Consider the following 27,772-nt stretch of genomic DNA (forward strand, 5'->3'; position numbering starts at 1 on the left):
TAATGGCAGGGTACTGATTTAGTGAGGTGATGCCAGGGTCTAGAGCACCCCATCAGTCCTTTGCCACAGTGAACACATGTCTGCAGTTGTCCTGAGCTCATGCAGCTCAGAGCTGACACATTGAGCATCAGAGAGGCCTGGTTTGCCCTTAGAGTATTCACTGAAATAATGGCTCTTCCCTTCTCCCCCTGCCCTTATCCTCCATCGACTGTACACTCCTTCCTGAGCTGCTTCTCCCTGTGCTGCATGCTCCCAGAGGCTCATAGCTCCCTGGTGCTGGCAGATTTTGATCTGGCTCTTCCAGTTCTGTTACATTCCCATCAGAAGCACACTAATCGCAGCAGGTGTTTTAGCATGATCTGTCACATAGGTCAGCAAACTGTGGCTCTTCACATCCTGCTGGGCAGCTACTGTATCTGCCTGTTGCAGGGTAGAGAAAGCCACTCTGGTCTCAGGACTGCTATGCAACTTGTTTGCATACAGCTTTCATCTTCTTTGGACCATATCCTGGTGGCTACATTTAAGCAAAACTCTGTCTGAAGCTGATGGGAATTTTCCCTGTAGAAAGTTGGATTTTTCCATAGCTTTCCAACCCATTTCAAAGGAAATGAAACCAGGCTGAACCAGACTGGTCTGGTTAGGGAAATCCTGACCCTTCCTGTCTCTCTAAAGAACATTTCTGCATACTTTCTTAACTCAGAAAAAAAGGTTCTTCCTTCATCCCTGGGGGAATGGGAGCAATCTTATAAAACTAACAGGAAAAAAAAAGTTCTCTATCTCTCCCAATTTTTTTTATTTTTTTCCCCCCAAATAAAGAAGGATAGACTTGTTAACAATCATGGGGTTTCCTGGACAAGAACACAAGCACCCCAATGATATCTTTGCTGCCCCATAGTTGCAGAACCTGCTTCTTTGATCAGATTAGGGCTGTGCTGGCTGCTAGGATGGAAGGCAAGATTAGGATATATGGGAAGGTTTCCAGGCAATTTTCTCAGAGACAGATCCAATATGACTGCAGTTTTGCTCATATGTCAGAAAGGATCAGCCCTGCAGACATCATCCCACAGGGGTCACGGTGTAGGTCCTCCACCAAAAGGCATGAAGGTAAAAATTGCCTACTTAATCAGAGTGAAACATGCATTGCAAATGGCTGTAGATGTATTACACAACTTCTCCATCCCAGGGAAGGACATGACATCTCAAAAATAGCTCCAGTATGTCCAAGCTACATCTGTACCATGAGATTGTGGTTCTGCGTGATGTAGCCTTACAGGAAGGGCTGCTGGATTTTGGGGTGTAGTCTGAGAGATGGTGATGAATAGAGTGAGCAAATGACCCTGTGGCAATCTGTTACCAGAATAAACATAATTCCTCCTCACCCTAACAAGCACACATGCTGCTGAGGGCTCAGGAATAACAGCCTTGCTCCTTCCAGTTCAGAGTGAGAGAGGAGTCCAGTATTGCCATTTAAGGGAGAGTGCTCCTGCTAATGAGTATACAAGAACAATTCTTATCATCTTTTGCTAAGACTGACAGAGAGCCCATCTGCATTTTGCACAGAGGAGTTTCAACATATCAGATGTGTTCGACAGCTTCCAGGAACCCATCAGTGCTTCAAAGACCGTCCTCCAGAGGAGCTCAGGGGTCTCCAAAGCAGTCCCTATATGGTACACTGACACCGCTGCTTCCCTGCCCCCTCACGGCTCCTGATTCACTTGCTCACAAGCAGATTCATGTTTTCCTGCTATTTTTACGCACAACAGTCATCCTGGTTTTGTGCTGGGGTGCATGATGCACACTATCATGACCTGACATCTTTCCCCATATATGTGCATACTTGACTAGACCTTGAGTCAATGCAAACAAAATCACACGTGTTGCTCTTCTGAGTGTCAGGCATGCATTCAAAACTCTCATCTGCGGGGACCTTCTATTAGGATAAGCTCATGTGTGTATTCACAAGCCATTATGTGATGCTCTATTATGTCTGGATGAACCAGACATTCAAATTAATTTAAATGAATTTATCCATATGATACTGCAAACCCTAGTCACAGGAAGAAAACAATACATAAAAAGATCACATCTAAAGTTTTCAGCAGTGACCTCTGATGTTGGGTGCCCACCATGCAAGTTTTTCCTCCTGTGTTTGATATGTTTTTGTTTCCCTATTCTGCTTGCATTGAAGACTCTACTATTTACCGTATTTTGAACATAAAGCTCCAGTTAATGTCAGGAGAAGTTCTGCTTGCAGATAAGGGAGGAATATTAAATAGATCTGCAGTGCAGAGAGAGATGATATTTTCGTTTCTTTAATGCATCTCAGTTAGAAAATAACACTGCAGTTGGTTGGTGCCTTAAACTCCAAGAGATTTCAAAGTACTTTGCTTAATACCCAGACAGAAAACTTCCTACCACCGAAGGGAGGCTCCTCCTGGTGTGGAGATCAGTGGCTAAATGACAGCTTGCCTTTCAGGAAAAGACATGGGAAAGCAAATTAGCACAATGTAGATGAACTAGAATAGATATATAGAAGGTCTTCCATGTCTGGGGTAAACAGGCAGGGTTGCTCGGAACTGGCAGCCCCAGCAGAACAAGAGTGGGGGGCTGAGCTGAGGGAAATGGAGCAGAATACAACAGTCCATCTCAGGTAGAGGTTTGAAGAGATGATCAAACATTTTTTTGCCATTATAGGTAATGACATTATCAAATGTCTTTTTTTTTGACATCCAGTGTCCTGCACTGAATATACCAGGTGGTAATTCAGATGTCTTTCCAGTGCTGAAATGGAAACAGCAGCTGACTTCTATTTGACTTGAAGATAGAACATGCATTTCTAACCTCCCTTACTGCTGACTGCTGCGTTAGTGCAATTTATTTGAACTGGACTTGGTCTGGAACAGTGGGGATGTGCTTTTAAGCAATATCACCTTCAGACTACCTTCACTTTGGCCTTACAAAGCACACTTTGTATGCTCAGTTGTCGAAAGCTCCACCATAATGAGTAGTTGTATCTGTATTTTGTCTTCAAACCTCATTTTGGGAAGTAATCTGGAGCTTTTCATGCCTGCTCCCACTCACAGCAGGACATTCTTAACCTCCTCTGAGAGGCAGAAAATTGGAGGAAAGCAGTATTTTGGTGTTAAGCATATACTAGCAGGAACACTGCTATAAAACTTGCAACAAAGACTTTAAGAAGCCAGTGCCACAGAAATTAGATTCACAGAGTATACCAAATTTTAATTCCGGCATCACTGAGCTTGAGAGAGCTTGCATAGAGCCAGCTGCTCTTCCCACCTCTCTGAACATTTTTTTGCTGGTGCAGTTTGACTGGTTATAGAAAGCGACCTTGATATGGCCAAAGCCATTTCCTTTGAACATTAAGACAAATATTTACAAGTGTGTTGCACTAGTTGCCAACAAATGTCCTTCTGTCCATCTAAGCATTTGTTTTTAGTATTGTCAACAAACATAAATACGACATGAAAGCTTGGCATCCAGGGAGATGGCACTGCCTGCAGGTGGGGCAAGGGGATGGGCACGGGAAAGCAACCGTGGCTGTCCTGGTGGAGACATGACGTACACTGTAACAAGTGTGGATGCAGAAATGGCAACATGAGAAGGAGAGCTGCCCCAATGCTTCTTCCAAGGAGTCTTCAATGACTTAGCCCTTCTCCCTGACACAGCAACCCCTCCAGCAGCCTGATGGGGCCAGAAGGGCACTACCCACTTTGTCCCTGAGGCCCAGTGGGACAGGCAATAGTGCAAAAAGCTGAAGAAGAGGAGGAGTCATCTGCTGGGGCCAAGAAGAAGCTGGTAAAGCCACTGGAGATTGCCCGCGGCGCCACAGCAGCTCTGTGGTGACATGCCTTCCCCTTTTAGGCTGACAGCATAATTCTGCAACTGGCTGTTTCTTTGCAGCTACATCCAGGGAGAAGTCCAAGTGAACAACAGTAGAAACAAAAGAGCAAGTGCAAAGCAAATGCCAAGGACTTAGGAGCAGTGCAAGCACATCTCACACCGGCAGAAATCAGAAGGGAGCAAGAGGAGAGGAATCAAGAAAAGTGTAATGATGTTACAGGGAGTTGGGACACTTCTGGAAAAAACGTGTTGCCCAGCATGGAGCAGGAAGGGGCTCGATGAAGGAGTATACCAGAAGTTTCTACTTCTGAGAATATTTTTGAGTTTAGCAACATTGTCAGGATCAGAATTTTAAACCACATATACCAGATCCTTGAGCAATAGAAAGCTGCCTTGAAAATCATGAAAGGTTTTTCTTTGTTTTCAAATTTTTTGTTTAATAAATAGTAGGTTCTTTCAATTTGCCTTCTGGTTTTTGAGCCTTTAGGGCCTATTTAATTTGTATTTTCATGTCATCTTATGTAGTGGTTCAAGCCTTTTAAAATCATCTTTTTTAATAAAAGTCCTGATTTTCTCAGAATCAAATCATTCCAAGTAGTGGCAAAATGCCAAATATTGTGATGGTAGTGATAAATTAGCAAGATAAATTTAATACAAATTTTCTGATAAAGAGCAAGTAATTAACAGAGTGATTACAGCAATAATTTTTATATGCTGTTGTTCAGGATGCCATTGTATGTACTATATATGTGCCCTAAATGTGGTCTGACAATATTAATGTATGCATAGATTCCCAGTATTCTGAAATTTGGGAGTTAATCATATGCTGAAGTACAGTTACACTGATTTGGTGAACTTACTCATACGGCCTTTTTCTTTAAATTCATTTATTTCTGCTTCAGAATCCCCATAAGAAGGTATTGGGCAGGGATTGGAGCATTTGTGTAGGGAATGTTGTGTGAACTCAGCCTGCATGTCTTACAGACCTCTGGGAAATATCATTTAATAAGTAAGTAACCATTCTTCAGTGGTTTGAGATTTTTTTTTTTCATTTTTCAGCTGAAACTTTTTTTTCCAAAAGCAAAGCAAACCTCTGTGTTCAACTACAGGACAAGTCTCTGCCCCAATGCATCCATCTGAGGATGCTGAAGAAGTCAGTCAATTCCAGAATTATGTGGTGACTTCAATCATGGGCACAACTCATTGATTTAGAGAGGAATCACAGAAAGGAGTAGGGGACTAAGGTGTGACATGATATGCACTTACCCTAACTATCAACTTCAAAGCAGTTCATGGGTAGTGGAGTTACTGCCTCCCAGCAGGAAGATACTTCTGCCTTATCTCAGCTCTGGCTTTAGCCCCAGATGATGTAGCATCAGTTTTACAGACTGCAAGTGAATTAAAAAATAATGCCAGGGAGTGGGGAAGTAAAAACAGTTGGGGAAAGGCCAGTGGAGCCACCAGCATTAGTAGGAGGATGGCCAGAATGAGAGGGCAAACCAGAGCACATTGAAATCCTTTGGGTAAGGGAGGGCAAGGTCCCTCCTACACTGCCCTGGAGTTGAGGGAGGGCTGATACTCAAAAGAAAGGATGCACCAGGAGACTGGGAATATGACATGTTTTTACAGGGATGCTGGGGGGTTAGCAATGAACAGGGCCAAATGTCACATTAGGAAGTGTGACATTCTGCCTGCTCTTCTTTAAAACTGGGCTGACATTAAAGGAGGCAGCTGAGTTACATGGTCTGTTTGGAAAATGAATGAGATGAATAAGCTTGGGCTGGAGAGGCAAAAAAGTTTTAAATCACTTTTGACAGGATGAAAGGTTTTCCTCACAGAAGTTCAGCACATAAAGGCAAAACACGGCCTAGTGCTAAGAGACAGTGGGAAAAGCACTGTTCATCCAAACTACAGCCCAAAAGAGAGTCTTCAACATTGGTGGGAAGAACCTTTCTCTGCTGAGTTTTCTTCTTGTTGTTTGTTTTTGTTGTTTTTTTAAAAAGAGGGAGATTTTTATGGACTTTATTCTTCACTGATATCTTTCAGTATCAAACAGGAACATATGCAGAATCTAATCCAGGGATATTGTAGATCAAAGTGGTGCCCCAGCTGCATCATATCAGATACGGCTCTTGTAGCAGGACTCCATTTTGTTTTCCCCGTTTAGACAATTCTCCATCAATAACAAAAAGGTCAAGAGAAACAAAAAATGGAGGCAAGTGCTGTTATTAAAATAAAATCTTCCTCTTCGAGCTCACATGCCAAGAGGCATCCAGCAATCAGCATGGGAGAGTGGAGCATCTCCTTTCCTTCAAAAATATAGAAATGGTGCCATCTCTCCCTGTAAGCTACTCCTATGCCCTCCCTCCAATTTTGAGAGCTACCTGAGTAACCATGTTACAGTCTCTACCAATTAGCATAGCATCAAAGAGGATTTTAGGGCTCTGAAAATGTCACTGTAAGAAATGGTCTATACCTCATTTGATCGTGCAACTGCCAGGATGCCTCTTTGGGCCACTGAGCTGTTTGAAACGTCACTGCAAGCAGCTGTATTAATTAAATAATGGTGAATGTCCAATATCTTGAACATTCCTGCAGCTTTCCTGTTTCGCTGCAGCTAGTTTAATTCTGATGTTGCTAGGATATATCATCTTAGATACCATAAATCCCACAAAACCTTCACCGACAAGAGGATTAGAAGAGCCTGTCTACCAGTGGATTATGTATATGAATGAAGAATAAAATTAACATAAAATACTTCATTTCTGGTTAAAATTACGTAATTCTCCATATACAGAGATGAAATGGTCAGGCTGGCTTTATCTGTTGTGCACTCCTAAACGATAATGCTCTGCTTCAGCTGTTCTCTCAAGACACATCTCTGCAAAAAGGAAGTGGTGGTTTAGGGAACACCACAGATTTCTCTGTCATCTGATTAAATGTAGACAAATCCAAAGTACATGTAAGTACTCATTGCTAGAGCTAGACAACCTTACTTCCCATTTATTCAGTGCCAAGAATCACATGTTTTCAGAGAGTAAGTCATTTCACTCTAAGATAGATCAGAAATTGTGCCATCAGAGTACCATGCCAGAGACATCTGGTTTCTGCAGAGGGGCACACCATCAAACCTTCCCAATCCCGCAGGGCGGGACAATGCAGTAGCTGCTCTTGCCCACTAGCCCCTACCTAACAACATCAGTAGAGCAAATACATAGATACTCCTCCATGCACATACAGATGCACATGCACATACACATATACACATAAAGACATATACATATGAACAATTATGTAAATCCCCAACAATATAGGACCTTTATGTATATGTGTGTTGTCATGGTTTGAGAACCCCAGAATCCAATTCCCTAGTCCAAGCCCCCCTCCCACATCTCAACCCAGTGTGAGATGGTTTTTCCAGACACTACACGAGACTCAAAATGAGGGGAAGGGATTATATATTACAATGACTGTACAAAATAAATACTACAATACATTATATACAATCTTAGCTATCTCTACCATAACATAAAAGTATTTACAATGGATTAAATCTCTTCTCCCCTCCAAATAAAAGTCCAGGAGGGAAGAAGGAAAGATCCTTTCCACTTTCAGAGTAGCATTCTCTTCAGAGTAGCAGTCTCTCTCTCTCTCTTCCATGCAGCAGCTGTAGCTGGATCTCTGCCAGTACACACGAGGGGGTATCCAAGCCCCTCGGCCACTCGTCTTCAAGCGAGGGTCTTCTCTTCCGTAGGCTGTGTTCACCGGGACAAGGGTCACTTCACTACGTCATATCACGAAGCGCAGGGGTCTTCGTGAAGGTCCTTATCTTCAGGGGAATCAAATTCCCTTTGCAGAGCTCTGTGCTCTGTCTCAAGCAGCAGGGGGGGCCAAGGTCACCCCCTCCGCATTCCTTCTGAGCTTTTCAGCTCCTTTCTGCAGTGCTGTAGCACTCTAAGACTCTTTCAAGTAAGAGTTCATCATCCTCCTCCTTTCTAGGAGGGATCTCCAAGGAGTTTGGGGGTTTTTGATTCAGTTCTTACCCAAACTTTGTCTCTGTAGAGCTTAGTTTTGCTCTCTCTGCTGCTAGCTCTCTCTCGGCTCTCTCAGACAACTCTGTGTCTTCCTGCTCAGATGCATGTTTGTTTCTGCTGCTGCTCCCTTATCTCTTGGCTCCCAGCCACAGTCTCTGGATGCTGCTCCTGCTGCTGCTCTGTCTCTGCTCACTCACGGTGGAGAAAACTTCTTTAGCTTTCTAGCTACAGGTGCTTAGCCCAGTTTTACGCTGTTCCAAGTCCCTGTAGCCCCCCTGCTGGGGGCTGGGGGGGGGGGGGGCCTCAGCCCCCCGTGGGGCTGGGGCCCCTTCTCCTCGTGGCCTCAGAACATGGCCACGTCTCCGACAACAACTAACAACTACCTTCTCTTCCATTCTGCTTGTGATATGTTTATATTTTGCAAAAGCGCTCATTGGCTCAAAACCTCAAGGGTCACCACCTCCTGGGGATTTACCATTTTATAACTTCAGGGGGAAAACTGTTTCCCCCCACTACATGTGTATATATGCATGTATGTGTATAAACTGCTCCAATATTGTTTTATTCATCAGATTCAGGTATCTCAAATTTTATGATAGTTTCCCCTCTAAGAATTAAATATGCCATGAGAGGAAACCTGCCTATATCCATTGGGCCTTTTACCTCTTTCCTAATACCACCTAGCTGCTCAAACATTAAACAGTTGGATTTCAACAGTCAGTCTGGGACTTGGCTTCTGCATATGTACCGATGTGACTCAAGTAACCAAGGTCCTGCAGGACTTGAAGTCTGTGCTGGTTTTGGTTGGGGTAGAGCTGGTTTTCTTTACAGTGGCTGGTATGGGGCTATGTTTTGGATTGGTGCTGAACACAGTGATGATAATATAGAGTTCTTGATGAGTAGGGCTTGCACAGAGCCAAGTCTTTTCTGCTTTTTGTACTGCCACGCTGGCAAGGAAGTTGGGGGTGCGTGGGAGGATGGGAGGAGACACAGCCAGGATAGGTGACCCCAACTGACCAAAGGGATATTCCAGAACAGATGGCATCATGCTCAGTATATAAAGTGGAGGGAAGAAGAAGGAAGGATGGGATGTTTGTCTTCCCGAATAACCATTACGTGGGATGGGGCCCTGCTCTCCTGGGGATGGCTGAACACCTGCCTGCCCATGGGAAGCAGTGAATTAGTTCCTTGGTTTGCTTTGCTTGTGTTCAGCTTTTGCTTTCCCTATTAAACTGTCTTTATCTCAACACACAGGTTTTCTAGCTTTTACGCTTCTGATTCTCTCCCCTGTCCCACTGGTGGGGGAGTGAGCAAGGGCTGTGTGGGGCTTGGTTGCTGGCTGGGGTTAAACCACCACAAGGTCACTGCTCAGTGCAGTGTAAATGCACACATACAGATATGCTCATAACAAAATGAATAGGATTAAATTAATGGATTGCCACACAGACTGGTCAAAACCATCATACTTAAAACATGAAAGAGTCAAGTAAATTGCTTGTAAACCTAACAGAAATACTGTGCATATCCAAGTCACGTGTTTAGCCTGGGCTTAACTCCAAGTTTTCCTTCCCAGCAAAAATCTCCCCTCTGTGGCACACCTAATGTTTAGGGGCAAAGTCAGAAAGTAATGTAAACCTTAGTGACAGAGACTGGATAATATGCTACAGATATTTGTTTCTAAATGCTACACATCCTTGTGTCTAAAATACTGCTCACGGGTACTGAGCAAATCTTAGACACAGGGAGAAAAAGAACTGGAAACCCATTAGATTGGGTGACTGAGTACTAACTCAGTTGGTTAGTACTAATCTCTAGTTGTTTCTCTACTGTGCACTTCAGTATCTCTATCTGTCTCTGCATCACAACGAAGTACTGTTTGATTTTGACCTTTTACCTAGACTTAGACCTCGATCTTTTCCTGTTAGTCTTGACTGTGATCTGCTTGGGAACTCCAGGTATCATGGGATTTCCCTGATATTCTCCTCTTTATGTGACATATGTGCCCTACTAATTTGCTGCCACACTGATGGCCACATGCTTGTGCATGGGCATTCTTCCATAACACCATGCATTCATTCCCTATGAACCAAAGCGAAAAACAATCCCCCCCAAAAACAAACAAAAACCCCAAATCAAATTCTAGACAATAAATTCTACTTCTTGTATTCTTCTAAGCTTCAGTCTTACTTCCTAATTCAGATTCTCAAACTCATTAATGTTAAAAGTTTGGGAACTTACTCATCAAGCAACTCTCCACCCCTCTGCTTTTGCCCTACACAGCTACACCAGAAGTCTGCCTAATATTTACAGCATTAAATACTGTGCGAATCTCACATAGTTTGGGTTCTTTTCTTCATATAGTCATTTCTACAGAGCAACCCTCCTCTCTTTGACAAAACCCCAGTTCTACTCTTACTGGGGACCATGTACTCTTCAGGCCATCAGAGGGAGATCCTGGGGTTGTGACAGGTTTCAGCAAAGCCCAGCAGTTTTCTGGCAAACCTAAACTCTAGCTGAGCTGGCCAAGCCAGAAAAACCTGGTATGCTTCCTCACAGCTAGTCCATGCACTGTGTGCATCAGGTTTAGCAGCAAGCACTCACATGCAAGGGAGCGTTCAGATCAAGGTATCTACAAATCCTAGTTAGCCCTGGCAGGTAATGTCATGATGCTTCCTAGAAAAATGTTGTCTTTCCCATCATCATACGACAGGCTACCAGGACAGCAATAGGAGCAGCCAAGACACAGCATTCCCAGAGCATCCATACATGCAGAGGTATACTGTGGTCGATGTTATTTGGTTTGCCATAGTTCAGGCTAAAAATTAGCCAAAATCTGTGCCTGAGTGCTACCAAGGTATTTCTTGGGAAAGAGAATAGTCTGAGGTGAGTCTGACCCCAACAAAGACGGTTTTCCAAGATTTGCTGGACAGAGTGTCATTTCCTGTCAGAGTAACTGGAGTTTTGAGTCAGGACTGAGCAGAAGACAGCTTATGAAATCCTGGGATAAACATTCTCTTTCAGATAGGCCAGGTGGAGACAAGATGTCTTGCAAGACCTGAGAGCCCTCACCGTGTTAAAGATGAATGAAAAACTGTCCAACATGTTACTACACAAACTGGCTTGAGGGTTGCTTGTTCTTTTCCATCTAGCTCTGCTCAGCACAGTAAAGGGCAGATTCATTTCAGTCTCATTAGCAGATGCCCTTCAGGTGTTTGGGGCTGGTGCCTCAAGACAAAGGAAGAGGTCTGCAGATCAAAGTAGAGCTTTGATCATCTAGAACATTATTTTTACGAGCTAGGCTAAAACCCCACAAATTCCACAGATTCAAGCATAATGAATAGGTCATGGAGCAATATGTGGCACAACTTGAGTCTCAACTTCTAAATTCAGAGGTGGCTTTCTCAACTTGGTGGCTGCTGGGCAGCATGATTTATGGCTTTGCCTGCAGGAGGTAACTCTACTGCTAATAGGAAGTGATCTATTGGTTAAACAGAAGAGCAGAGTGCCTGTGTCCCTTGGTTGTGCTTCCCACATCCCGGCTTTTGCTGCCAGCATTATGTTTCAGATCATGACTTCAAAGGTTTATAGGTTTATCTGTGTCTGTTTGAAGAGCTGTGAATCCAACACTAGGACAAAAGCAATGTTTTGTGTTGGAGAGCAACGGGAACCCAGCTTTCCCCTGTATGTGAAGCCAATGACACACACAAGATAAGGAACCGGTCCTCTGCAAGGAGTTTGTGCGGAGTACCAGAGCTGGGAAAAGGCCATGGAGGAGGTTGTAAAAAGGCAAGTTCTCTTTGTCTTTTCAAGGCTGTTTCACATTTCAGAAGATATAATATGTATGCACCATGTTATTCGGGTAGTCTCATTGAAGGAGCAGAAGAGAAGGCACATGGGGGAATGACATATCACTGATGGAAGAACTGATCCAAGTGCTAGTGTGGAACATACATTTTTCGAAACTGCTCTCTTTTCGCCCTAAAATGATACTGTTTTTGTCAGAGGAAACATTTACAAAGTTCAACTGTATAGGCTGTGATATACCTTCTGTTACCCTCCCATGCTGTTAGTAGTTACAGATATCTCCCATTAGACAGACACATACATACACATAGACACACACTCTTATGACCTGTTATTGCAATAACACTGTTGATGAGCTGACTTAGTCGTTTGGCAAGTGCTTTTTCTAGCAAATCTTGCTCATCTCTCCTGGAGTGTCATGAACCCATAGTTTTAACAGCTCAGCTGACAAGTATGTTGGGTAGAAAAGATATACTTTGTATTCAGACATATATTAGCAAAATGTGCCTGCACTGTAGTAGAGTTTCTTACTGCAGAAGCCTCAAAATACCTTATCAGTGCACTCCGAGATCACTGAGTGACAAGATCTGTCAGCATACAGAGACACAAAAGTTTTGTTCTGACCATTCACTCTGTTCTGTAGGTACCCATCATTCAGCATCCCTAGTTTTTGACTATATACATTTTTAAATGACCCTGACACATGCAAAGACTGGAGGCCCAGCTTTCAGCCACCCCTCAGTAACTGTAGATCAATAAAAACTGTTTGTGTAGTTTCCAAGACAGTTGTGTTTGCAGCATGACTGCAGCTGGGAGTGACAGGGCTGTAGAGGTCTGATCTGCCACAGTTCTTCCACTTAAAGGCAATGAGGGAGGTTGCAAAGTTTGGCAGAAATCCAGCAACTGCAAACATGGCTTGGAAAGGGTGGGAACCACTGACCCAGTTTTATGTATGTCCAGATAATTAGCCACAGGAAAAATTCACACTGAGAACAAGCTCTTTTTTTTAAAGCTTGAGTTACTCTGGAAAACAATTAAAAAAAAAAAAAAAAGTTGAGTGGAATGGGATTTCTTTTCCTGACACTCTCAAAAACAATCATTGTTTTCACTCTTCCTGCGCTGCTAAATCACGTTGAGAGTCTTATCGTGCTTTGGCTTGGTCAGGCAGGTCACATGTCAACATCAAGACAAAGTCATACTGAAAACAGCACAGCCCTTGCCTGTAGACAGACCTGTGCTTGTGGCAATGCCAACAATCCACAGACTCTGCTAAAATATCTGCAGTAGTTGCTTCCTGCTGCTGCAGCCCCAAGTATATTTCCTAGGTCAGGAACATCTTGTAAATATTCTCCTATGAAACACAGAATTGTCTTTCAAGTAGCAAAATAGAAGTAATCGGTGCTGCAAACCTCCCTTCTTGTCCCAAAAAAAAGTGAAAAAAAAAAAGATGTTTTGGTTGTTGACTACAGAGCCAATAATGTGCTTCAGGGGTCATTAACTTCAAATCTGTTCTTTTGGAAAAATGATTAAGTGCAGCACTGTACCTTATCCTGAATCTCCTGCCAAGCTTTGTTTAGAAAGAGCATTTTACTGACAACTTTTTTTTCTTCCCTGTGAAAAAAACCTGCTCGCCCAGGGCAGATGTTTACTGCATGCAGTGGAGCACCCAGCTGCATACCAAGTGCCACCTTAAACTGCTTAAGCACATTAAAAAAGCCTCACTTCTCTTTTTATTTTAAGGTCTGGTCTGGCAGTGACAAGGGGTTGAATTGCTGCAACTCAGGGAGCAGCACGGCACAGGAAGTGAGCCGGTGCTCCTGCCAGCCACTTCAAGGTCCCACATCAGCATCCGGTGGCTTTGGGTCACCCGCATCCTGCCAGAGAGGTTCAGCCAAGCCCTGCTGCAACCTCCTTTAATGTTTTCTGATGAGAAACTGACATGAAAGGGACCAGAGAGCAGGAATTAGGAGGTTTCAGGATGGGCTTAGAGGGAGACGAGTGAGGGGAACGGGGCCAAGGTGGGGCAAGACATCTGGGGCTCCATTTGGAGCAGGGTTCACTGGGAGGGTGGATGAGTGCAGGTCTTTCACAGCACAGGGCGTCGCCTCTTGTGAGTGAACCATGACTGATAAGGGATACTTTAGGGAGACAAGATTTTCCTTTTAATTGTGGATGTGTCTTTCAAACATTAATTTCAAATACCCTCTGGTATCCAATCAATTCACCAAGCTTCAGGGCACCATTTACTTTGTTGTTATTGACAACAATATGTTTAGAGACATTTCAAAGTATCCTCCATGCCTTGAAGTCAGCTAATGCAATTCTTCCTAGAAAAACTGAAATTACTTTAGTTTGAAACCTTACGTTAGTACAGTTTTTAACAGGTTCACTTGTGAAAAATATTCAGTGTTTCTCTGCATCTGAAGTAGGAATGGTATCATGAGTTCTGAGGGGTTTAAGATCATGAAAGGAACAGGATTTAGTCTATTTCTTAATAAAAGACTCCTGAAACTTGTTCAAGCAGCTATGCTGAGACTCTCAGTATATAAGAAGTCTTATGCAAATATGCCATATCTTCAGCTTTCCATCAGATTGAAGTCACTCAGGAAAACTTATAGTGTCCTGAAAGTCACCATTTTTTTTCAGAGAAATCATCTTATTCAGATCAAGGACTAAAACTAAAATGTGCAGTATCTAGGTATGTGACATAAAAGCCCTTCTTTTTTTTTCTTCTTCACTAAGAAGTGTTTTAGATAAAAGCTATGACTGAGGAACTACCAATTCTGCCTTGTGACTTACCTCTCAATGAATGCATGATATAATTAACTTCAGCACATGCATCATCAGGTCATTCAATTTTAATGTTATCATATTAAAAACCCTGTGACACACTGTGAAAGAAATGTTAAATTTCTGATAATAACCCTCTGTCAACTGCATCTAAGTGATCATTAAAAATTTAAAATGGTGACTGGGAAATCGTTATCTAACATTCTAAGAGATAAAGAAAGAATTTTGTTATTTGTTTAAAGAGCTAAAAAAGATATTTTCAATTCCTATAAGATAACAATCATCCGGACATATACCTTGATATTTCCACGTGTCTAAAGTTAGCGAAAATGAAACCTCTCCTGCAATTCTAAAACTCTTATAATTAAGAAAGTGTCTGTAAATATTGTTAAGCTGCTTTTAAAATCAAATTACTTTGCTATATATTATTATATGAGAGGTTTGATCAGTTAGAAGAAAATATCCTTTTTTTTTCTGCTAGAAAGGCTTCTTCCAAAGTTCACATCTGCATTATCAGCAGCTATTGATGACACTGTGACAGTTTAAATCACTTGAACTGAGTTAACTTTTTACATTTGCAGATATTCTTTGTGTAGTTTTAGCACCACCTTGAAAACGATTAAAAAACCATGATGGGTTACTCTCCTTTCATATCTGTACAATAATGAATTACTATGGAAAACTATTTGACATTTTTAGTTGAAAGCATAGATTAAAAAAACAAGCTGTATTCAACAACATCTCAAACGTTTTCTCAGTTGGAAAAGAAGCTCAAATCTGAGGACAACACAGAAAACTTTCATCCTACCAAAATGTATCATAGGAGCTCCTGGCTAATCTTGTAAGTGATAATATTTAATTTACAGTTGTTACAGAGTGATCTTCATGGTTAACTATGGCTAATGCTGCTGTAGTAGGAGCAGCAGCAGATATCCCACTGTTACAACAAAAAACAGTTTTTCAAGAATTTTGTCCATTAATAATTCCTCTTGTGATCAGCTCTCCTTGCTCTCAGTCTTCCTTCTGGCTAAAACCATTTGATCTGCTCCATACACTATGCATAAATTATCTTTAGATAATAAAAGGCAGGGTATGAAGGGGTATGAAGGGTCATCTTAGCTGTTCTTTCAAGTAAGCTAAAACTTCAGTTGGACTTGATGATCTTACAGCTCCAGCCTAAATGATTCTATGATTGATTCTGTCATCGCTTGAAATGCCTTTACACTGATCTTTTTACATTTGTACAGTGCTTAAAATTGCTTCTGTATGAAGAAACAGGACGCTTTGGTTTTATAGGTAATTCTTAAACATGAACGTAGGTTTGAATAAAAATGCACAGAGCTACAACAAAAAAGTTTGGGGGGGATAAAGTGGCCTCCAGCAGAGATAACTCAAGGTCATTCATTCAGAAGTCATCCTGCAGAAGGGAGTATACTGGGTTCTTCTGTTCATTTTCCCCAAGAGGTTACCTATCCTGACCATGCTTTTCCTTCTGCAAACAATAGGAACTATGGGCATCCCCGCTTCAGGTTTTTTTTAAGGGTTTTTCCATCTCAGTTCCCCTGTAAAATCCGTACCCAAGCCTTGACCTAAACTCAGAAGGGAACACTTGCTTTCCCATGCTGGGATTATCAGGGAGCTTTTTTCTTCCGCTGACCACCTTAATATCACAAAGCCCTGGGCACAGCACGCTCAATTCCCCCACTTACTGAAGCTCAATGATCATTTCCAGGACCCCTGCTGAGACCACTTTGACATCTCCAGGCCATGCTAGAAAAAAGTATCTAGACACCATGGTTTAAAGGCCAACCCTGTGCACTGTGCTCACAGGAGAAGCATATGAATGGAATCTGGTGTGGTCTCTTGCTAGACGGATGCTCATCCGGGATGCCTGCAGCTATTCAGCCACCCTCAGAGGTGCCAGGATGTGCTCTGATAGCTACAAACACAGCTGCAAAGAAATGCCACTGGTCAGATATGTGGGCTCTACCCAGATGTGCAACTCCAGCCAGATGTCTGCTGTCTCTGGAGAAGGGGCTTGGCAGACCCCCAGGGTGGAGATGTGAGACCCTCCACAATCACGGGCGGTACAACTGAAAGGGACAGGAGGACTGGGTACATTCTGCAAGCAAAACAGGCACCTGCCTGGGACAGACAAATTAAAGCAAAGGGCTCTCAGAGCTGCAATGTGACTTGGCTATCTGCCAACCACATGGATTTCCCCCAGCCCCCAAAAATCAGCAGGGACGTTTTTGGTTCATCAGTTACACGGACTTGCATGCAAAGCTTGCTGTCCAAGCAGTGTGCTGCCTTCCCAGGATCATAACTGACGAATTAGTCCCACGAAGGGGCTAGGTCCAGCCCTGGCTTTGAGCATAACAGATCTCTGTTATGCTCAGAGCCAAAGCAGCAGTAGCACGAAAATGCTGGATTATACGTAACCAGAACATAGGAGAGAAGCCACAAAGCTGTTATACAGGAAAGGAAAAGAAAATGGCAATAACAATGGAAAGCAACTTCTTATTGCAGGGACTCTCTCATTAGAGTGACGGTCCTGTCCTAAAGGCTGTGAGAAAGAGGAATCTGTGTGTGTTTTCGGTTGCCCTGAATGGCTCTGCAGACCAGGTGATCTCACCAGGTCATTTTTATGATGATCTGTGGTCTGTCCTCAAGGTACATTTATGCATTTGCGTTTCCTTCAGCAGAGTTGTGATATATAAACTGAGGGCTAAAATCAGCCTATCTGAAGTGAGTCAAAGCAGAAGAAACTAGTTTCCCCTTTGGGCATGATGTTAAATAGATCTGTCAATCTGATGTTTATGCTGGTGCTGTACAAGAAAAGCATCCCTCCACCTTGTGGCTAATGCCTGCCTATATATTTATAAATGCCCTTTAGCTTGGGCAGGTTAAATGCTCATAGTCCAAATTTAATAAAAGCCCGCATTTCACTGGTGCTATACCCATGCTATACTGCCCCCCATCTAATTTTATTCATAATCATGATATTTCTTGCTATAACCCAGTTATATCAGGATGTGGTCTTCCTCATAATTTTTCTCAGTTTTGCTCATATGACGTGATCTATACATTACCACCATGTTATGAAAATCAGAGATGGCATGCCTGCTTTAGTATCACAAGCTACCAATAAAATACCTGGGCAAAAATGAGAATTAAAATGCACAGAAAATTCAGTTTCTGTGAGAATCTTAAATAAATATGGATGCTGCTGACATTCACAGTCTTTTCTGTGCTTGTGGATAGTAGTGTGACCTAGAACACTTACTGGCTTGCTTATTTGTGATTATGCATTAATGCTGGTATAATCAGTGATATGTATAGCCCTGGCACAAAACATACACAAACTGAAAGATAAACAGCTTTTGTAAATTATAAACACTTCTAGCTGAAATGATTTTACAATCAGCCACGTTACTCAGTTTTATATTTCAGTCCAGTGAAAGGGCTGGAGAAGCTTAAATGAAAGCTATTTGAATATATAGCAATTACATAATTATAACACTGAATTTTGTGCACTGAAGCTGCTGCTATTGTAAAATACAGTGAGATAATATATGAGGTTGCCTGGGGAGATCCTCATGATTATACATAAACTCTATCAATGTGTCTGTCAGAAAGGCTGCTCTGCACTGATGAACTCAACAAACATGATTTGTACCTAAGATTTATATTTCTCAAGCCACCTAATACACGTTTTATGTGTTTTGCCTCCCCTGTGCCAGGGAGGGCAAATATAATACGCTTCTGACATCATCCTCATCATGTTTCTCCACTTGCTAAAATTATTTGAATTGATTTAAGTCGAACTGGTCTGATTTAATCTTTTTTTTTAACAGCCCTCATAATTCGCAAGCTTTTTTTATGTTTCTGTGTGCATGACAACATGCTTTGGTCTTTTTTTAACTGTACAGTCTTAGATGGTCCCACCACAGTGGTCAGGGTGGGACCCTGGCTTTGGAAGATGCCTACAAAGAGTAGGATCATGCTGCAGCACCATCTTTACCCAAAGAAACACCATAGATGTGCTGGAAGAGGCACTACAGCCACACCCACAGAAAACACAGGTTATCAACATCCAGCAGTAATGACATTCAAGACCACTGTGACTGTTTTTCTGAATGACATGATGTTCCCTGGACTGGTTTGTGTTTCATAACCCCAGACCTGTGACTGTGCATCTGGAGCTGCCCTGCTCCAAACCTTCTTGGATCAAAATGCACAGTAATGATCATAGCAGGATCAGTTCACAGGAAAGCAACCTTCCTGCTCCTACATAATGTTGCCCAAAGCATATGTATTACATACATATATCAGGCTCTTTATTCACAGCATCACACTGAATTCAGTTGCTTAGTTCCCATGGTTCCTGGTATATTTTTAGTTGGACACTTAGTTTTGGACTCTTTGCTCTGCGATTGCTGGAGCTTGGCTCCTGCATGACTGTAGAGGTCAGGGGCTGGTGGTAAACCTTTTCTATCTCTGCAAACAAGCTATAGAGCAGGGCTGATCATTTGGGTCCTGTGGGATATGGCCCATCTGTGAAACCACAACAAGCTGATGGATTACTGCAATTTGAGTTGTCTCCCAGCAGTACAATTTGTGTAGCCTTGTCATCATAGCTACTGAAAAGCAATGTTTCTCTTGTAGACATTGCTCAAAACCTCTTCCAACGAAATTCATCACCTTTCTGCCTCTAAACATCCTCCTTCCATACTGTCTTTCAGAAAGGTAATCAAAATACTGCATATTCTTCCTGATTCTGCATGAAGGAAAGCAGAAAACTTGAGCCATGCTCTGGAAACTCAGCAGGAACTTCAGTCTTAAATCAAGCAAGTTAGAAAAGTCAAGCTGTTAAGTATAATCCGATGTGATACAACAAGGTGTCATTTAGTATACAAATATATAACTGGCCATTATAAGTTTACCACAGTGGAAAAACTTTTAGATGTCATAAAATACAAACAATTCACACTTTAGACTTCACTTCAAGATCCTATTGAAGAGTCATCCACCTCTTCCCTTTGTGTCTTTTGCAATAGCAAGACACCCTCATGTAAAATCCCTGCCTCATTTTTAAACTTCACTTGTTGGTTTAAATGAGTCAATTTACAGCCATTTGTTTCTGTTGAGTCTTGTCCCCCTAAAGAGTCTTGCATTTTCTCTCAGTCAAGGTACTTAAGCAGTGCAATGCTCTGGTCCCTTAATTTTCTTTTTTTTTTAATGCTAAACAAAGAGAAGCCTTCTGTTTTCCTTATTTTAGTTTTTTTTCTCCCAATTCTTTAAAATTTTTCTGGCTCTTCTATCTGCAGTTTTTAACAGTCTGCTTCAAATGAGCCATGCAGATCAGATGCCAGACTGGTTTACTGGGGCACTAAGCTCTTGGCCCCAGATGCTCCTAACTAGTTGACTCTGTCCCTGGCCATGGTGTGTACTCTGTTCTTACTTGGATGTCCTTTCATGTGGCTGAGCCAAACCAAATCAAACATTACAATAAGACCTTTCAACAAAACTGTTATTAATATGCATTACAGCAGTGCCCAGAGTTGCCAGTTGAGATGGAGACTCTGTGTTATCTATTTAGACATTGTCTCTGTCCTGAAGCGTCAACAATCCCTGTTGTAAAGGGGTAAAGTTTGCCACACTCCCCTGAAGTATCTTCTTGCTCACAATCATTAGCTCCATTGAATTCAGTGCCACCATCCACGCATCAAAGTGCAGTTTTTCACGAATGACAGCAGCAGCATTCTGCTAAAGATTTGAATTACCCTGTTCCATGGATATGTGATATTTCTTGAATTCACTATGAAAGACAAGGTGAAGGAGAAATAACACAAAAATCCGTAGAGCTGCTTGCAAATCCTTTGTCAGAATCCTATTTCTTCTACAAGGGAAGTAAGAGACATTTTAAAACTAGGATTTAGGAATGCCACTCCATTAAACTGGTAGACGAGGACATAGCGTATGTCCATTTGTGATTAGTGAGACTTCAAAGGATTCAACTGAATGCATAAATTAACTGATTAAAAACTTTATTGGAAAACTAGTAAATCAGAATGGAATCTGGCTATTCCATTTCATCTTTACTAAACTCCATTGTTAATAAGTTCTGGCTATTACTGTGGTCATATTACTGTGTAGGCGTTTGCTAGCCTATCAAAGACTTTTAAGTTTAATTAATGATGAAAAATTCCTGCATATAAGTCTTTCAAATTAGATAGTAAATTGCATTTGAAAGTATAGTCTGTGCTTGAGCATGAATAAACTACACATTTTTTATGACCAGTGATATATCTTCCTCAACAGGGCAAGACTCTAGTCCTAGGCTGGGGCTTCCAAGAACTTCTGATTTGCTTCAGAAGAATGGATGGAGGCACATGGGCCTGGGAGCTAACTTACAAAAGGAAAGAAAGACTATGGAGAATCCTTTGTAACTGTCTAATGTATAGTTCCATTGTCTCTGCATTAAGTCTGATTCAAAATGGGCAAATAATAGTGAAGATAAATAAGCCATTAAGTTTAATTTGCTCTCATTTTCAGAAGGGGTTCAGGCCTTCTGTGAGTATTTCATAATTTCAAACTTCTTATGAACCCAGAGCTTTATAAAATTAATATATAGATGAATGTTAAATATAGAACAACAGTGTTTGCCTGTTTTAAGACACTGGCACATTAAATCTTCCTCTTACAGTCTTGCTCAGCTGCAGGTAAGGTTGGAACATCTAGATTCATTACCCCCCAAAAAATCAGTTGCTTTTGTGCTTTGTCTTTCTTTTTTAATTCTCAAAAAGGCTCAATGATTATGCAGATTTTTTTTAGACTATAGCTTCAAGCAGATATCAGCTTAATTCTTTATCAGATGAAAAGGACTGCGGTGCCACTGTGTGCTTTGGGGATTCATTCAGAGAAGACACAAGATGAGGATGCCAAAGCCCCTACAACTGGGACAACAATGTCCCTCAGACACTGATCCTCAAGAGTAGAGCCAGAGGGTTCAGACCCATCTCAGTTCTCCCACCTGGTGGCAAGACCCTACTTTGCCCTGTGAAGCTGTCCTACTTTGCAGTAAAAGATTGAAGGGGACAGCAACAGAACACAGCTGTAGTCCAAGGATTAAGCGATTCACCCAGAAGGGAAGAAAATTTGTTTTATCTCTTCTTCAAGGGCTGTTTTATTCAGATGAATGCAAAACAGGTAAGCCGCCTGTAGAACAAGGACTGGCATGAAAGTACCCTGCTTCATACAGGCATGAGCTCTGATGGGGCTGGGGTAGCAGGGATCCCTGAAGGGAGGTCCCTTCAATAGTGCTGGGCACCATGAGGTCTCTCTGCAAGGCTGACGGACAGTCAGTCATAATTTCAGCACTGATTGCAATAATAACAAACCTGAGCCCAGGGATTTTCAAGTGTTTTAGGATGAAAGCAGCTGTGTATAGTCAAACCACTTTGAAAAAGGCATCACTCTAATCCATTAATTCTCTATTATGGGCTAAGTATGTTCCTTAATTACTGAGGATGACTTTGGAGAGTGGTTTCACCCTCAGAGCTGTGCTTGCAGGCAGCAGTCAAATGAGATCCATTTAAGGAAAAATGTGTTTAGCATCAGCATTCAGGATATAATGTACATAGCTTGATTCTCTTTATTTGTAATTCCCTGTTCAGGCATTTCCCTTCTATGCTGTGAGAGCATCTTGTGCTCTGAGAAGGCCAGGCTGAGGAATAACATGTGGTGCAATCACAGCAAAATTGCTTTTCCTGAAGTTAAGGAGTGTGAACAAAAGGCTTCCTGGGCCTGTCTGGTTTTTAAAATCAATTGTGTCAAGCAGGGAATAGGAGGCAAGGAACAGAAAGGGCTTTGGCCTTTTTCTCCTCCCCTGTGCTGCCTGCAGTGTCCCCACTGCACAAGCTACAACCTCAGCACTCTGATGACTTCTGTTCAGCTGCAGGGAGCTGCTGCATCCCTACCCCCTGCAGCTCCCCTCAAGGGCACTGCAACAGCTGAGAATAAAAGGAATGCAGCAGCTCAGGTCACCTTTCTCTCACCCGCCCTTCAAAACACTCCTCTTCCAGAAAGGAAAGCCATGGCTTGTTCTGGTAGTGTTGCACCATTCAGTGTTCTAAAATTCACAATAATGAAGGTGGTGGGGGGAGAGTTCAGAACAGAGCAGTTTAGTTTAGTGTCAGTGCAGAGCAAACAGCTGACACCTTAGAAGCTGAGGGTCTTGATCTGGAAAGCCATCTCTTCCAGTGGGAAACTGGTTGGAAAACTTGCTCCTCTCTCCATTTCAGCCCCTTCCTTCCCACCCACACTCTGCAGCTCATACTTCCCTCAGCTGTGCCAAGGCACCTTCTTTGGGGACTGCTGCAAACAGGATTGGCTAAATTATCTCTGTTTAAAAATAAAGCTTTTTATTATTATTATTTTGCTTAAATCATGTCAATAATCCACTCTGCAGTCCAGCCACACAAGCTGCTGCATTGCTTAATGGAGAGGGCAGAGAGACACAGTGCTGGGAAGTGAAATTTTGGCTGAGGAACTGTTTCATTATAGTACAGTCCTGCTGTCCCACCAGGTTCCTGTACTGTGACCTGGATATTCCAACATGCACAGAACTCCTTGGTCATTAATACTGAGCTGTACACTGCTTGGTCAGGTAGCATTATGAATTTATGCCCAGTGAAACATGGACACACCATTGCAAATCTGCTGAACTTAGGAGATAATGCACCATGGACTGTTTAATCTTTAAATATTTATGCTGACTTTATCTTATGGGAAGCAAAGCAATATCTTTCCTGTAAAGACTTCAAAGACAAAGTTACCTTGTCCACCCTCAAACTTATCTGGAATTAAGTTCAGTAAGTAGAATTAGGTACCTATATCAAGCCCATACTTTGAAAAAACTCCTAGCATTTTTGAAGGAGACTCTGCTGGAACATTCATGGCTACTCAGCACTAGTGACTCCTATTTTGGTGCATCCATATGGGGGGAGAACCCCATGCTTAATTATGCTGGTGTCCTAGTTAGGACAGCTGAGACCAGTTCATCACTGGATGGGTGTAACCCAAAACTGTGTATTCTATAGCCTTCCATGCCATTTCCCAGAAACTGTTATCAATGAACCATTTACACTATCTGCACATAGAGCCTGACTCCTCAGGCTATAAACTAGGTGCTAAGAGGCCTGCGAGATAGGAGTTGCTCTTGTCCTCACACCCATTAAGGAACCCCCCCGCCCTGAGGGAGGTACTGAGCATTCCTGCCTGAACTGGAGGATATATAATCTTGGAGTCTTGGGACCTTTTTAACCACTTGTGGGATCCAGAGGAAGACTGCAGATCACCGCTCTCAACCAGACTGCAGACCAGCACTCTCGACTGGACTGCAACGATCACTCTCAACCAGACTGCAATCACCACTCTCGACCAGACTGCAACAGCACTCTCACCAACAGGTTTTCCCCTCTCCTTTTCCTTTGGACTCAGGGGGCCCAAAGAACACCACTCTGTTCATGCCCCAGGGTGCTGGGTTATATATTTGGGTTTTGTGGGTTAAAACCAATTGTTTGTCCGTATAATCGTACTTATCGTATTATTTTATTAAATTGTTATTCTGATTTATAATCTCTCTTTTGAGTTGAGTTTATTTCCCCTGCTGGTTTACCTTTAAACCAGCACAGCTGGTCTTAGGCTCAAGCACCTTAGTGTCAGGCCTAGAGGTGCTAGTAAGGCTTTTTGCTGTATCTGAGGAAGGAGAAGGAGGATCAGCTCTCACTCAGACCTCCCCTATGTAATATAATGCTCAGAAGTACTAAACCAGTACTGATCTCAGATGCTGGGACATAGATGGGAAAAGCAAGGAGAGGGAGGACCTGCTTTACTACTGAAAGAACACTTCACTTAGGAAGGAAACAGGAAGGAAATGGTCTGGGACCCACTGGATGCATTGTTTGGAAAGCATGTGGTACAGAAGGCGCTGGTAAACATGAAAACTTGTGTATGAAAATAAGCGCGAACCAAAGAAGTGCATATTTAGCCATTAGTCTTAACATTAGAAGTACTTAGCTGTTGGGCACCCCTGAGTGATTTATCTGGTTCAAGGATCAACTGCACTTGATTGCATACGAAGACAGTTCAGGTACAGTCAGTTTTACTGGTTTAGATGCACAACAACATCTGCAAATGTACCTCTTCTAGGATCTGGCAGATACACATCTGCTTTACTGTACAGCTGAGCTGATAAACCATGTTGCACTGAGGTTAACTGTGTGAAAAATGAGCTTGGGTGGGCATCTTGGTACAACACTGCAGAGAGAATGCTCAGTCATGCTCCTAAATCCCAGTGCATTGCATGGACCTGCTGCTTCTCTTCTCCCCAGCTCCTATGGGATTAGAGATGTTTCAGCTGTGAAAACCAGGCCAAATGTACTTCAGTTTAGATTTCTCACACAGCTTGGCATTTCCAGAGACATCAGCTGCACCATCCAAAAGTTAGTCACTAGAAGGATATACGAACATGTAAATAAATTTACTGTATGCATACATACCCCTTTCCATGGAAGCACAGGATGATTTTGGATTTCTCCATGGTGGAAACAGGTGTAACTTAAGGTAATGAACTGAAACTAAATAATGAAAAGGTTACATTAAATAAGAACAGAAAAAAGCTGCTGCACTATCTTGCATGAGAAATAGCCTATATTTCTTATATTCTAGAAAGACTGGATTAAATAATCAAACTGCAGCATAGGGAATAATTTTTCATGGCTGAGACAGGCACAGAGATAAACTTACTGGTCTTTATCCCTGAATGATGAATGAAGATGAATCTGAGAATGATTAATGGATTTATTTGCCACAGAACACATAAAGAAGTGCCTTTTTTACCAGTCACAACATAACTGAGCTTATTAAACACTTTATTGAACTCTGATAAACTACTGGATGGCCATTTTCTGATCGGCCTGAAAGTGTCGCTGTAGCCACTGCCTTTGCAATGCCTGTCTGAGCCAAAGCAAATGTATAAACTGGATCTACAGCACAACCTGCTCAACATAGTTTTTATACTGATTTTAACTATTTTGACTCAAGGTGTGGCTTACCCTGAGGAAGTTAAATGACACTGCCCTGGGGCAGATGCTTAAACTGCATTTCTACTGGAACTTGTGGCTACCTTAAAGAGGATGGGCTGTATTAGCCACAGTCCCATCCAAACCAAGCAGGAGGCTGAGATGTTGTGTCTAAGCAGTACTTAAATTGTTACTGACCTGAAACCAAATTTTCTCTGCCTTTTTTTCAGAAGGACCCAAACTTGGTTGATTTACCCTGTTGAGTGGGACAACAGCATTAACATGAACATTAACAGGTATCCCTGGGCACTGCATTAAAACAGGAGGGGAACTTATTAAAATATGGATATTTACACTTCAGCTAGTCAAACAACATCCTCAGCCATCACCTGCATCTTTCTGTTTATGTGACTCTTTTTTTTTTTTTTAATGGGAAACCCTTCCTCAAAGGGACACTAACACTTAGGTTATTACATTGCAGAAAGAAGATGTGATGAGTGCTTCTTACCAGCTATTCTTTCTTTCCTTTGGGTCTTCTTCGCATATGAGCATTCTAGATATTGCTTCAGAGGTACCTCCATAAGCAGTAAAAATGAACCTATAAGTCTAAATAAGGAATTCTGGATCTCCCTGCTGGGACAAGGTGCATCATTTTTAAGTCCTGAGCTTAATGCAGACAACAGATTTTGAAGATTTGAATGCTGTTTGTTGAGTTTGTCCTTATAACTCTCTGTAAGACAGGGATAGTATATCCTTATTTTACAAGGTGTTTTTTCTTCTCTAATTACACCACTGTCAGCTCAGAAAAGTATTTATTTGCTATTTACCTATGGATGATCCGCTTCACTCCATCTGAATTCTGCTTGAACTTTTTTCCCCTGCAATTCAGTATTGATAAGGCTGACATCACGAGGTAATTTAACATACTTGTGACTGAAACAAAGTTTCCCACACGTTTTGGTTAGATAAATAGCCTAAATTTGAGAGTAAGGTTCCCTACAAACATCCCAGTTTTATATGTGAACGGCAGGTCAGGTGAGGTAAGAGAAACAGGTGACCTCATTTCTTTCCCACCTGCCAGTAGTATCAGCACAATGGCTCATTATTCCTCTGCTTATTTATGGGCTTTTGTATATTCACCCTTCCAGTATCCGACCATATTAGTATTGAAATTCTTTTTGTACCTCCTCCTCTTTTCTAAAGTGGAGAAAAGAGGCCTTTAAAAAGCATGGGCATTATGAGTCTCCCTTTTATCTGGCAGATGGCAACGCTGAGATTCAAACCTGTGGAAGATGAGCGGCTCTGTGCAGATCTTTGCAACCTAAACTGGAATGAGACAATGTGGTCTAAGCATGCAACATGAGGTTAGGCAAAACATATATCCCTTTCTCACCGCTTGGGAAAGGTCTCCACGATGGTTTAAGCAGACCTGAGGGTCTCGGCCCCCCTCGGGAGGAGGCTGAGCTCCAGCCCTACATTTTGACGGCAGGCTGGCGTGCAGGACGTGACGGGGTATCAGTAACCGCGGGCCCTTCCGCACGCTTCCCTCGGGCGGGCGCGAGAGAGACGGAGGTTCCCGGGAAGGCAGGCCCGATGGACAGTCCGTGTGCCGCCGAGCTCGGCAGGACGGAGCCCCGCGCTGAGGGCGCTGCGGGCGGGCTCTGCCGCCCCCTGCCGGGCGCTCCCCGCCCGGGCTGCCTCACGCGCGCCCCGCCCGCCGCCGCGTGGCGCGTTAAGCGCGTGACCCGCTGGAAGTGCGGGCCCGTCACGGACTCGCTCAAGCGGTGGGGACTCAAACACTTCGGCGAGCAGCCTGTTTCAATGCCTGACCACCCTTTCCATAAAGAAATCTTTCATAATACCCAATGTAAACCTCCCCGGTGCAACTTGAGGCCATTTCCTCTCGTCCTGTTACTTGGGGGAAGAGGCTGACACCCAACTCACTACAACCTCCTTTCAGGTAGTTGTAGAAAGCGATAAGGTCCCCCCTGAGCCTTCTCTTCTCCAGGCTGAACACCCCCAGCTCCCTCAGCTGCTCCTCCTAAGACTTGTGCTCCAGACCCTTCACCAGCTGTGTTGCCCTTCTCTGGACACACTCCAGGGCCCCAATGTCTTTCTTATAGTGAAGGGCCCAGAACTGAACACTGGATTCAAGGTACAGCCTCACCAGCACCCAGTACAGTGGGACAATCACTG

At 42.7% G+C, this 27,772-nt stretch overlaps 1 long non-coding RNA gene across 4 annotated transcripts in view; it reads right to left on the reverse strand.

The window, feature by feature from the left end:
- Positions 1-27,179, reverse strand: part of LOC120323577 — a 43,731-nt gene extending 16,552 nt beyond the window's left edge. Inside the window, exons 1-6 of one of the 4 annotated variants that reach the window (XR_005564192.1) lie at positions 26,970-27,179; positions 26,404-26,454; positions 26,085-26,306; positions 25,775-25,832; positions 25,055-25,132; positions 24,636-24,889 (exon numbers count right to left, since the gene is read on the reverse strand). This is a non-coding gene — a long non-coding RNA (uncharacterized LOC120323577). Of the gene's footprint in view, positions 1-24,635; positions 24,890-25,054; positions 25,133-25,774; positions 25,833-26,084; positions 26,307-26,403; positions 26,510-26,969 lie in introns of those variants that run through there. The other 3 variants (XR_005564191.1, XR_005564194.1, XR_005564193.1) reach the window with 3 other exon arrangements.
- Positions 27,180-27,772: the final 593 nt, after the last annotated feature.

The sequence above is a fragment of the Pipra filicauda genome, unplaced genomic scaffold (genome assembly GCF_003945595.2).
Source record: "Pipra filicauda isolate LSUMZ 115617 unplaced genomic scaffold, ASM394559v2 scaffold28_size6257848_pilon, whole genome shotgun sequence".
Taxonomy (NCBI): Eukaryota; Metazoa; Chordata; class Aves; order Passeriformes; family Pipridae; genus Pipra; species Pipra filicauda.